The following is a 13,100-nucleotide window of genomic DNA, read 5'->3' as shown; positions in this document are numbered from 1 at the left end:
GAATTCCCTTTCGAAGGATTAGAAGCTGGTCTAGAAACAATCTAAGTGGAGCCATCATGCTTTTGTTTGCTAGATAAAATAGGTTTTTGGTCGAGTCAGCCTTTTGTGTTGTAGAATTCCCTTGCAGATAAGATGTCGAACTGGTATGATAGAAGCCAATACAATGAGTATCGACCTGAATTTGAATATGGACATCATCAGTTTTATGACCATGGTGCGAATAGTAGTTGGGAACGCCATCCTTTTCAAGGTTATGGTTCATACTATAGTGAGCCCAATTACTATCCACACGCGAATTGGTCTTACGAGCAAGAAAATCAGGAACATTATAGTACTAGTTACGCGTTTTTGGAAAATTACTTAAAAAGTAGTCCTGATTATGATATTTCTGAACTTGTTCCTTCTCCAGAAGAGACCCAACAACGGATTAAAAGGACGTATAAACGTTTAGTTGCAATGAATAGTTTAAAAGAAGAGTGTACACGGTATTCTGAGATGATAAACGAGAGTAGTGAACGTATAAGTGTTATGCTCAGTGAAATTCAGGCACGTCTACAAGCCGAAAATGAACAGTTATCTAATGCTGCTCGAAATGATCTAAATTTCCAAAATAGTGTTTCTAATTCTACCCTTGATATCAATAGTGAATATTTGCCTAATTTAGAGGACGAGGTTAGAATAAAAGACACTACTTATTTAGATAAGGTTCAATCATCTTCGTACTATTATGATGAGGATAGTAGAAATGAAGAATCTGAAATGTGTAGGCATAGTGATCAGGAATCTATTAATCCAATTGAGCTTTATAATGATTCTAGTTCAAATCCAAATAATTTTTATGATTATTCACCTATTCAAAAGGACGAGGATTTGATTAGGGATACCACCGTTTTAGACGATGTAGTTTTTCCTTTTGATTACGAAGCCGATAATGCTTTAGAGGAACGGGTTTATTCCGAAAATGCTGTTTTAGAGTCTAGCGACTTAGAAACAATAGTCTTAGACGAAGAAAATGAACTCGTAGAGCTATTAAATATGAGTAAGGATGCGTCGCTTGAGTATAACCTCGAAGAAGCAATTGACTATTTTCAGGATTCCAATGATCTAGAAATTAAGGAAATTGTAGCTAGTCTATCTAGAGATACCCAAAAATCTAAGTTTGGGGGTGATTATCATTCTCCTTGTGCCATACCTTTAGCTCTTACAAAGATCCCTCATTTTGGACTTGATATCTCTGCCTCGACCATTTTACAAGATTACCTTCATACTCGTTTTCCCGAACCTAATGATGTCCAGGAAGAAGTTCAGTCATTAGAAACCCATCCTCTGGTTGATGTGGTTTGCCCAGGCAATAATACCAAGATTGAATTTGTTTTCCCACCAAATAGTTTGCTTCCAATTGTGGGAACGTATAAATTTCAAATGTGTCACTTATTAAGTTCTGAGACTAAGCCTAAGTACTTTAGGTTGATAGAATCGACACATTTTCTTAAGAATGACCACTACTCTCATTGTGGTCAGTTATGTAAGTCAAACCTGATTGACTTAGAGGATCCTCAATTATTTAGTTTATTTTTTTGTGCTTCTAAGTTCTTATTTGAGTTTTTCCAGACTCTAGGAACTAATGATTCGGATCCCACCTATGAAGAAACGTAACCAATGAAAATATTTTATTTAGACCCTTTCATAGAATCTGAACCTGAACCACAATTAGATATAAATATCTTAATCAGGAAACTAGATAAGGGCATGCTATCCTTGTTCACTTTCTTCGGTTATTGTAGTTTCCTTTGGTCAGCTCTTTTTGGTTTTGAAGACCCACAATTATTTCGATTGTTACTTTTTGATTCTATGAGATGACTAATTCCTTCCGATGTCTGGCTGAAGACTTTAAACTTAGCGCTTCTTGGGAGGTAACCCAATCTCATGCAACATGGTAATATCTTTCCTTAACTCTTTTGCTTCAAATAGTAACAATTTCTCTCCTTGTTCATGCTTTTAATTTTATCTTTAGAACATTGAGGACAATGTTAGATTTAAGTTTGGGGGTATGGGAGAAACTTTTCAGTTGCAGAATAAATAAATAAACTCCAGAGCCTAGAAATTTATGCTTATTAAGGTTGGCACTAACCAATCTAAGTGGATGCGAACATCTTGGTTATAGGAGTTGAGGAACCAATCTGATTAGATGGAAACATCGAAAGAGTCTATTCATAAAAGCACAGAGCTCAGGTGTTAGTAATAACATGATAGTTTCACCATATCTCGTTGAGTCCTTTTCACTTCTATTCTTATTTTGTTTTGTTTTTAAACTATGTTTCTCTAAGAGAGCAGGTGGGGCCCACAATTCAAGTTGTTACCACTGCTAAGGTGGAATAGAGTGAATGAGATACCAAAAAAAAAAGACCATACCAATTAGACCAATCGGCATAAACATTAACACTTGGATAGAAATATGTGTGTGTTCTCCCTGTCTCCGTCGCCTAAGCAAGCGTGGAATGCAGGACCCGTGGGAACTATCATGTAATCTGCTGACAAGAAGCATCCGCTTGGATCCAAAAGATCTATTCATGCCGTTAATCAAAAAAAAAATGTTTTATGTAGTCAATCACTGGTACCCTTGTATGTGCCAGTTGTGTTGACCTAGAGTTAAGATTATCGACCACTGGTTCCCTTGTATATGCCAGAGTGTTGATATTAGTCAGACCAGTATATCAGTCCATTAGGATAGGTTCATCCTAGTAGTGGCCTTTAGACAGATATGGGAAACACCGTTCACCTAGTAAACATCAAAACCATCTATGTTTTTCTATATCCATCTCATTATCTACTATGTGATTAGTTTTGACTCGGTTATGATGTCCATATTGAAACTATCTGAGTAGAGCTCTGTCACTTATATATGAATTTTGGAATTTCGCATCAGGGTACTTCCTCCTATAGTCAATGTTTGTATGCCAACCAAGGAGATTCTTTAGTGCCTTCCAAGGTTCTGCGTAGATAGATAGGTTTTGGAGTAAATGGTTTTTTGTGGGTACACCTCTGATAAACCCACCCGAGATTAACTCGGTCACTTTTCAAAAATAAATTTTGCTCGAGGACTAGGAAATAATAAGTTTGGGGGTATTTGATAGACACATTTATGTGTCTATTTTGTTCTCAATGTTCTGTATTGTTAGACTCGATTAAATACTTATTGTGTTATTTTATATTTTTGTAGATGTTTTTGGAAAAATAAGCTCTTGCGGCGAAATTGGCTCGAAAAGTGGTGTTTTACACCCCAGGATAGAGTACTAAAAACACCCCAGAAATGCGCTGGAGGAACCCAGAAAAAATGTTGGAAACACCCCAGAAAAATTACTTAAGACACCCCAAAGAACATGTGTTATTCGGACTCCAACAACGGATAAGGGGCTACCACTGGATAAGGGGTGGCTTTCTTCTCAAATTCAAATTTATTTTTTTGGCGGGAAAATGAAGAACAACAACTGTGTAATTTTCGATCGAAGTTTGAAGGAGATTCTGTTGGAGTTATTGTGGAAGATATTGTTGGAGATATACACAAAGATTCTGTGATGATTTTTGGTAAGATTTTATGTGATTTATTCGTGCAAATGGATTTGGATGAAGTTATAGCGGCATGACAGGATTGGTAAGGTGCATAATTCCGAAGAAGGAAAGATATATTCACGATTTTTATAAAAGAGGGAAGAAATATCTCCGGGTTTATGGTTGGGTTCCTGGTGAGTTTTATATGGAACTTAAGTGCAGTTAAGAGATGATATTCTCCTAGGATGCATATATTTATCATATCAACAGAGTTTGGGAAGTTTACAAGATAGTTAACGCATGAAGAGAAAGAATAAGGAAATAAATCCCATGTAATGGCAGTGGAGAATAATGAATTGAAGAAAAGGATATTTTGCTTTAAACCGAGAAGATTTGTACGCTGTGGAGTATAAATAGTCTTCTGGGGTGGAGAGTTTTGGCAGAGAAGTGGGAGGGGAGTTTAGAATTATATTTCTCTCATTCTCATCATTTGTAAACCATTTTTGAGCCATAATAAATTATTTTGAGAGCATTTTTACTATGATGAGCTAATTCCCTCGTAACCAAGGAAATGGAGGAAGCTATTCACGCAACATAAATGGGTAACTATTTCATTTAATTATATAATTCACCTAATCGCTGCTTTTGCAGAGTTTTAAATTATTTGAATGATTGTCTTAATTATTTGTTATTCAGTTTGATAGGTTATGCTTGGTTTAATCTCTTGATAATCTATGCTTAAGATTTTTACAAATAATGTTTGAGAATCTGTATGATTGATAGTGAATTAAAGATAAAAGAGGACTTAAGAATTGAATAGAGTTTTGAAATATTTATCATTCAATTTTGCATAATAGTGGAATCTCGTGTCTTGATTACCTCTCGCACCCATTGTTAATATTTTTGTATATATAATTTTATTAAATCTAAAATTCCATTTCCTTCACAAGTCTGAAACGAATCCTATTTACTACAATCACAATCAAAAATCTTAATCACTAATACTTGTTGTATCTCTTACAAGGATCGATTCCACATACTTGTGATAGGTTGCACCTCTTACTAGGAATGGTTCCCCAATGTCTAGAGTTGGTCATACCAATTAAAATATATCGATCATACCATGTCAGGTGATTACTTAAGATCGGTTTCACTAATAAAAATTATACCAATACAAAAGTCGGGCATTGTGAATAGTTTTACCAAGATACATAAACAAGTTATGAGTGGTTATACTAAACACACATATTGGTAATCCAAATATTTGCAATGAATAACAATACTAATAAGCCTAGCGATTTCCCTTTCGATTCACAAAACAAGTTTATGAATTGTACTTCTTTTAAACGAATGTAAAACATTGTTTCCTAGGACGAAATATTCACCCATACCCATACATAATCACAATAGCATTCATACGATTATGTTGATGTCTTATATACGAAGTTCAATAGATAGGCATTATACTTCATATTGTAATTCCTTAATACCATTTCTAACTAGACTATAATCATTCACAGCTTCGCAGTCATGTTTTCAATATGTACGACTTGAAAGATACGTTAGGAATGAAACAGTTCAAGTCAAATATTACTAACCTCAAGAGGAAGGATGATGTCGTCGATGTAGCTCTTTACTTCTTCACATTCTTCAAGTCTTCACGTAATACTTATAAGTCTCATATCCTAGTAACTTTCTAGCTAACTTATACGAAGTTGACTCTAGCAAATAATCAAGCGACTCTTTAAATGAGTTCTGATTCACTAAAATATGACAACCAAACTTGACATACCAACGCTTGGTGGGTTCAACCGGGCTATGTTCTAATAATATGGTTTATAGCACCAAAATCAACTATCCATGAATTATTCTAAACAAGTTAACAGATATTTAAAACCTTACCATCATTACCTTCTCTTGCAACTGATGCAGATGTTACCATAAAATCCTTTTATTTCTTTGTTGAAGCCGAAGCAACATTAAAATTCCTTTTGGACTCCTTATTCCCCTCGAGATGTTGATCCCGCCATTCTGGATATCCAACTAACTCAAAAAAAATATTTTTCGTATGTCCAGTTTGATTACAATGGGTACACTTGAGTATAGACTTGTCCACCTCCTTTGAATGTCCCTGAAAGGATCCCTTTTGATTGTACCAGTTCCGAATTACCATAGCAGAAGGTTCAATTACTTCTGATTCTCTAACCATCGTTTTACGTCGAACAGATTCACGACGAACAAGTGCATAACATAATTCCAATTCAGGAATAAGATCCTTTCTCAAGATTTCACCACGGATCTGCTCAAAACTTTTATCTAACCCAGCAAGGAATATATGCACCCTTAGACGCTGAATTGATTTTTGATAGGTTTCAATATCATTTATATTCTCCATAACCACTTTATCACAATGATCCAACTCTCCAAAGATTTCAGTTAGCTCTCCGTAATAAATAGAAAGTGCTCTGCCATTTTGTTTTGCAGAAAAATCTCGTTGATTGAGAGAAAATACTTGTAGTTCATCATCTCCATCATAAAAGGCTTTAGATAGTGCTTCCTGAAAAGACGAGGGTACCCAAATATACCTCAATCTAAAACTTTTCCTACCTATAAGTCCTTTCTCCAAAAGTGATTGTCTATGGACTGAGTCGAGGAAATGCAACTAATCGGTTCACACTTCATGTGATCGTCTATGGATACGAGATAAAGACAATACAACAACGAAGTATGTTTACTTGATAAAAAGGTTCGGACTTAACCAAACATAATAGGATTCACTTTTCATGTAAATAGGAATTAACGTTTGTGTAATTTACTTTAAATTCTAATAAAGAAAATTATAATTGCGAAAAATAAAAGTAAATGACCCAGCAAGATTTTGTTAACGACTAAAACCGCAAATGCAGAAAAACCTCGGGACCTTGTCCATAATTGAATACTCTCAGGATTAAGCCGCTACAAAAAATTACACCTAACTTCGTATAGTTGAGACCAAACAATTAAACCTATAGTTCACCTAGTTCCGTCTGTATTACCACGCCTCCAACTTATAAATAAGTCACATACTTGGAAGAATTCCTTTGGTTCGTATTCCAAACAGTAAAGGAACAACAAATCTGTTTGGTATCAACTCTCTTCAATCAAGTGATATGAATCGGACAAAGGCTCTTATGTTTATCTTAACATAAACTCCTTCGTCAGGTCCTTAGATATATGTTATATTCAATTACCAAAGTAATCGAGATTTTGCGATCAACACTCTTAATCCAAAGAATTGTGTTGATTCCGATCTACTCAATTAATTAATCCAATTCTATCACAAGGATAAAACCGGTTATTAATTGGATCCTCTTTTTAACGAAACAAGTATTGTGCACACCAAAGATTATGAACCCACAAATCAGAAATCTTCAATATATTCTTCATCTTCAAATCTTCTTAGATCTTCAATAAACACCTGCACACAATCACTTGAATCTCTTGTGATCAATCATGCACAGAACGGAGTCTGTTAACAATGGATTATCACAAGATCATCTTTAGAACTACAAACAGTCTAAAGATCCCTATTGAAAAACTCTGAACTAGTTTGAGTGAATCTTATATCAGAAGAGAAGATCCTCAAGCATAAACAAACTAGGTGCAATCAAAGTTCAACCACCGTTAGTCAATCAAATCAATGAAAACAAAAGATAAACCGCAATTATCTAATTTCCCACCAACGGTACTAATAGAGCTTCTCAATCCCAAAGAAGACTTTAAACCGAGCGGCGTAAGAGATTTCACCTAATTAGGTTACTTTCCTCTATGAATAGGAGGCTTCACCAGTAGCAGCACAACAAGAGGTAGTTTGCTGTTACGAAGGATTAGTTTGCTAGAAATGCAAACTTCAAGTATTTATAGACTAGGAAGTTTGGACACCAAGGAATTTCCAAAATTGAAAATATTCTCAAGACATTGATTGAAGCACAAATTCGGTTTCCATAATTCATGGAAATGCCCTGTCCAAAAATAATGATCGAAATCTCTTAGAAAATCTTTAATTAGTAAATGCACATTACTAATTCTTATTTTGCTAAAAATGAAATTAATAACCATAATTAAAAGATTCTTAACTTATTTATGTTTTGATCCTGGGATTCTCTTCCCTTAGATATTAAGGAATAACTTTGAACAATTAAATAATAAACATTCACACCACATGTTAAAAGTATGTCAACATCCTAACTTTGTAAGTTCTCTTTCATACTTACAACCTTGAAACCGATTTTCCACACTTCCAAACAAGTTTAGAATTGGTTTATCTGACTTTCAAGAACTATGTGATTGATCAAATAACATTCAATCACAAATCATGGGTTTAACGGTTCTACCAAAACAAGTTTCGGTTCTACCTCCATGTGAGTATTGTGCATAGTCACACTAGATTTCCAAAATTCGGTTGACTAGGTACTAGGATTGGTTCCCCACATATATATGGTATCTAACTTATATGTGTTGCACATGTCCATAGGATCGGTTCCCCTTTGCCTAAAAACGTGTTGCACTTGTCCATAGGATCGGCTCCCCTTTCTGCTATAAACCTGCCGCACCTCATACAAGGATCGGTTCCCCTTTTTGATGTACTTCACCTCTTACTAGGATTGGTTCCCTTTTTCCCAGTTTTGGTCAGACATAAAATCACAAACCCGATCATACCATCTCAGGTGATTACTTAAGATCGGTTTCACTAATAAAACTCATACAAATACATAAGTCAGGCCTTTGTGAATAGTTTTACCAAGAACACAACAAGTCATGAACGGTTCTACTAATCACACACATTGGTTGTTCAAAACATAAGCAATGAATAACAAAACAAATAACACCTGGCGATTTCCTTTTCGATTCACAAACCAAGTTCATGAATTTACTTCCTTAGAACACATGAAAACATTATTCCCTAGGATGATATCCTCATCTCATACCCATACATAATCACAATAGCATTTAAATGATTATGGCAATGTCTTATCTAAAAGTTTAATGGTTAAGCAATAAACCTCGTATTGTATTCCTTAATACTATGTCTATCTAGAGCTCAAACATGCTTCGCAGTTTTGTTTTCAATATGCACGACTTGAAATATACTTAGGGAATGAAACAGTTCAAGTCAAATATCACTAAACTCAAGTGGAAGGATGATTGTTGTCGTTGTAACTCCTTGATTCTTCACATCTTCAAGTCTTTGCAATACTTGTAATGTCTTATATCCTAATACTTTCAAGCTAACCTATACGAAGTTGACTCTAGTACATAATCAAGCGACTCTTAACATGAGTTTTTATTCACAAAAATATGACAACCAAACTTGACATACCAACGCTTGGTGGGTTCAACCGAGCTATGCTTTAACAATCTACCCTTTGTCAATTTTAGTGACAAAACTCTTACATCATATGGATAAACAAATTACAAGAATTCATTACACATACGCTTGATTCCCGAATTCAACAGCACAGTAACTGCATACATTCAATCCTCAAAATCTTGTTGTTGACATTATAATAACAAAGCTAATACTCCCCCTAAGGGAGATAGGTAGATATTCAATCCACACGTCTTTTTTATACCACTTAATATGATATGTTACTCCCCCTTAGTCTGTGCTTTTACTCTTTCATTTAGATTAAACGTTAAAGCACCAATATTCTTTTCCTTGGCGATACCAATCGATATAAAATCAATGCCAATATCACTTGTTTACTCCATATATTTCTCCCCCTTTTGTCACAAAATGACAAAGAAATGAAAAAGTAAAGGACAACACGAAAAGAATCTTACAAATCTCAAAATAGACTTGCAACCTGTAGAGTTAGGCACGAGGGTTCCACACACCATGTTCTGATAACCAATATCAAAACCGAAACTACAAGTAGTTTTATTTTGATATGTTACCAAGGAAATAATTTTCCGAAATAATTTTTCCATTTTAGTTTAGCAAACCAAAAATCAACTAAGCACCTTAGTCCCTTTGCTAAACCGATTGTACAAAAATAATTGCTTATTCGATAAGACCAAAATAAAGATAACTCTATTTTTCTCATCAGGTTCTAATTATCCATAAACTTAGACCTTTCAATTTTAAACAAGACAAGTACTAGGTTAGTTAACTAGCATTTCTTGTTAAGGCATTCGATTAGACTTGAATAACCGAAACCTCACTTCGATAAGTCTAACTAAGATCATAATTAACTTAGTTTCTCTTATCCGGAATCAAATTGGACTAAACAACTCATTACGTAAACCTTTTATTTCGTTAAGCCATAAATAATTCATACAAACCAAATAAATCAACTTGCATAATTATTCACCTCAACCGGAAGCAATTGAAACAACATAGACATTATAGCACCACAATTGCACCGAAATTTTGTAAGCCTAAAAAATTGATACCACACAATAAAGCAAGATAACAATAGTTTTTCTTAACCGGAACCAATTGAATCACACATATATCCATACACACATAATGGAATAAACATCAATTGTACCGAAATTTTGTTAAGCAAAAGAAATAAATATATATGAAATAAACTCAGGCTTTTCTTAAAAAGGAAAACAATTAACTAACAACATTGTTACCTCAAATTTCGCATCCACTTCTCCAATAGGTTTGCGTTCTTCGTCCAGGGAGAAATGATATCGAAATATCATTATGTTTTCATCCTTATGCAAAAACAAAAGAATAACAACAACCAACCTTTACCAGAGAAAGGTTGAAAATCGGTTTTAACAATTGCAAGCAAAAGTTGAAAACCGTCGAAACACATATGCTTTTATGCTAAACCAAAACCGATTCAACATATTGTGACTTTTTCACGTATTGTTTCTACCATAACCCCTCATGATTCTTTGATAAATCCTACCAACATGGGCTAGAACTTAATCCTGCCAAATTAAAAAGTCACCCAAACCACAAGGGTTCACAACATTATGAGATCGAATATCAAGGTTAGTAAAACCGAAATCAAACATCCCATAAACACAAATGCAATACACTATAAATATTCAACAAAGAATTAAGTATTGCAATTACCTCTATCTTGTAGGTAATTGAATTACGAAAACAACTCAAAAAGAATGAGGTCATTACGAATACGGACGAAGAAGTTACGGGCAAAACAATTTTACACTTCTTCGTATGGAGAGCTCTCACTAGGATCGGCTCCCCACATTGCACCTATCACTAGGATCGGTACCCCAAGTGTTACTTGTGACGGATCACAACACTAAACTGTTTTTGACATAACTTTTGCATATGATGTCCGAATTCAGTGATTTTTGGCTCGTTTTAACCGTAAAAACAAGAGCTACACATATAGGATCGGTAGATATCAACATCATAAAATCACAATTACCGTTTCTATCAAAACCTGAAATATAGATAGAGAATTATGAGTATAGAAGAAAAGAAATCTCTTAAAGATGTTAATTAGTCATATAATAACCGAGATATCATGTTCTCAGTTTGACATGCTTCCTCAACCTTCATAAGATTGAGAACAAATATGAGCATGCACAATTCAACACAACTAGGTTGTGTTGAGTTGATCCTTGTCTTGTTCGTCACGAGTGACTAAGACAGAATCATCATTCTTGACCTCTTGCTTGGTTTGTGTTCTCTTGTTACATCTATTGTTTTTCTTCTTTGACTTGTGATGAAGAGTGTCATTATCACAACGTTCACTAGTACAAGAGATTTCAGACATGATGTCTTTCTTTAGTCTTTCAAGAAGACTCTTGTAATTATTGTCACCAACAATTAACATCTGAGAGTCATTCTTATGACTAACTTTTGGTCCCTTCTTGGCTATGGAGGACTTCGGGACCCATTTAGAGTTGGGTTTCGCAGGACCAGCCTTCTCCTTCATACCATTAGGATCATTGTCCTTTTGAATATTTTGCGAAACACCCTTTCTCCAATTTGGAACATCAGATATTGTCTTTGAATTTACAAAGTTATCTCTCTTTCTATATTAGGATTTTTTATGAGATGACCTTGTCGAGCGATATGAAAAATTTGAACTATCATTATAATAATTCTTTTGCCTAAACTTAGGACAATAACGATCTGAGTTCTTATGATGAGAAAACTTAGCCAATTCATTTGATACAAAAGAAAGTGCATCTTGCATCTTACGAGATTTGCATTCCCATTGCAAGTGTCCTTTATTACCACAATAATAACAATACTTAGTATAAATATACGAAGTATGAGTTTCGATGTTACCTTTTTGTGGACTCTCTTGCATTGGAGCTCGACGAGTTGTCTTCTTCTTCTTCTTCTTCTCTTTGTTCAACGTTGTTGCTTTCTTGACATTAGCATAAATGCCTTCTTTGATTACTGCTGGTTGAACATTATTCTTAGGCTTGACATACTTTTCTTCTTTACAAGAAATATGAGCATCTTTGTCATCAGTGGAAGCCTCTGGTTGAGAAGAATTAGTAGCTTTAACAAATTTTACCTATTTGTTAATATTTGAAGCATTTATTCCTGTATATCCCAATCCTCGTGTATCACGATGTTTTCTACTTGCTTCTAACATTGAGGTTAAAGTGTTTGAGCTAACATTGAACTTTTTAAGGTCCAAAATTTATTCTTCCAATGTCTTGATTTCATCAAGAGCTAGATCAGCCTTAAGATTTTTTTCTCGTGAGAGATATACACCTTCTTTCTCTTCAAAACTCTTTGGTTGAGAATCTACCCTTTCTTCAGATTCATCAAGTTTCTTTTTCGACAAAAAGAGATCTCTTCGAAGAATTTCACATTCTAATTTCTTAGAATTTAGCTCGTCAGTACGATCTTTAAGAAGGGAATCACTGGTGCGGTAACCCATATAATATCCTTGAAAAACCCTCCTCAATTTCTTGTTCTCGCGACAAAGAGGAGTCATAAAACCAATAAAATCCGAAGTTCTCAGTTTTTCATTTTTCAAAGGATCTAGTAGTTTAGAGTATTCTGAGATATCCTCTTCTACTTCTTGTTCAAAATATGAGTCATCATCATCGGAAATTTCATCTAACCCTTCTTGTAGACGTATTTTCTAGTTGTCATCGGTTTCTACATCATTAACAAGATTAACTTGTCTCCTAGAATCTCCAAAGATGATTTCTTCAGATATTGAATCGTATATGCCATCATCAAGTGTTAATTCAAAACTCTTGATGTCTTGCTTTACGCTAACTGAATCATTCATTAGATTTAATTCTTATAGGTTGGATCGCACAAACACAGATTGTTATATCTTTTCGTGTTTGCCTGCTCTGATACCAATTGAAAAGACGAGGGTACCTAAATATACCTCAATCTAAAACTTTTCCTACCTATAAGTATTTCTCCGAAAGTGATTGTCCATGGACTGAGTCGAGACAATGAAACTAATCGGTTCACACTTCGTATGATCGTCTATGGATACGAGATCGAGACAATACAACAACGAAGTATGTTTACTTGATAAAAAGGTTCTGACTTAACCGAACACAATGTTATTCACTTATCAAGTAAATAG

The sequence above is a fragment of the Papaver somniferum genome, unplaced genomic scaffold (genome assembly GCF_003573695.1).
Source record: "Papaver somniferum cultivar HN1 unplaced genomic scaffold, ASM357369v1 unplaced-scaffold_81, whole genome shotgun sequence".
Taxonomy (NCBI): Eukaryota; Viridiplantae; Streptophyta; class Magnoliopsida; order Ranunculales; family Papaveraceae; genus Papaver; species Papaver somniferum.
The sequence above is the reverse complement of the archived record's forward strand: the minus strand, read 5'-3'. Positions refer to the sequence as shown.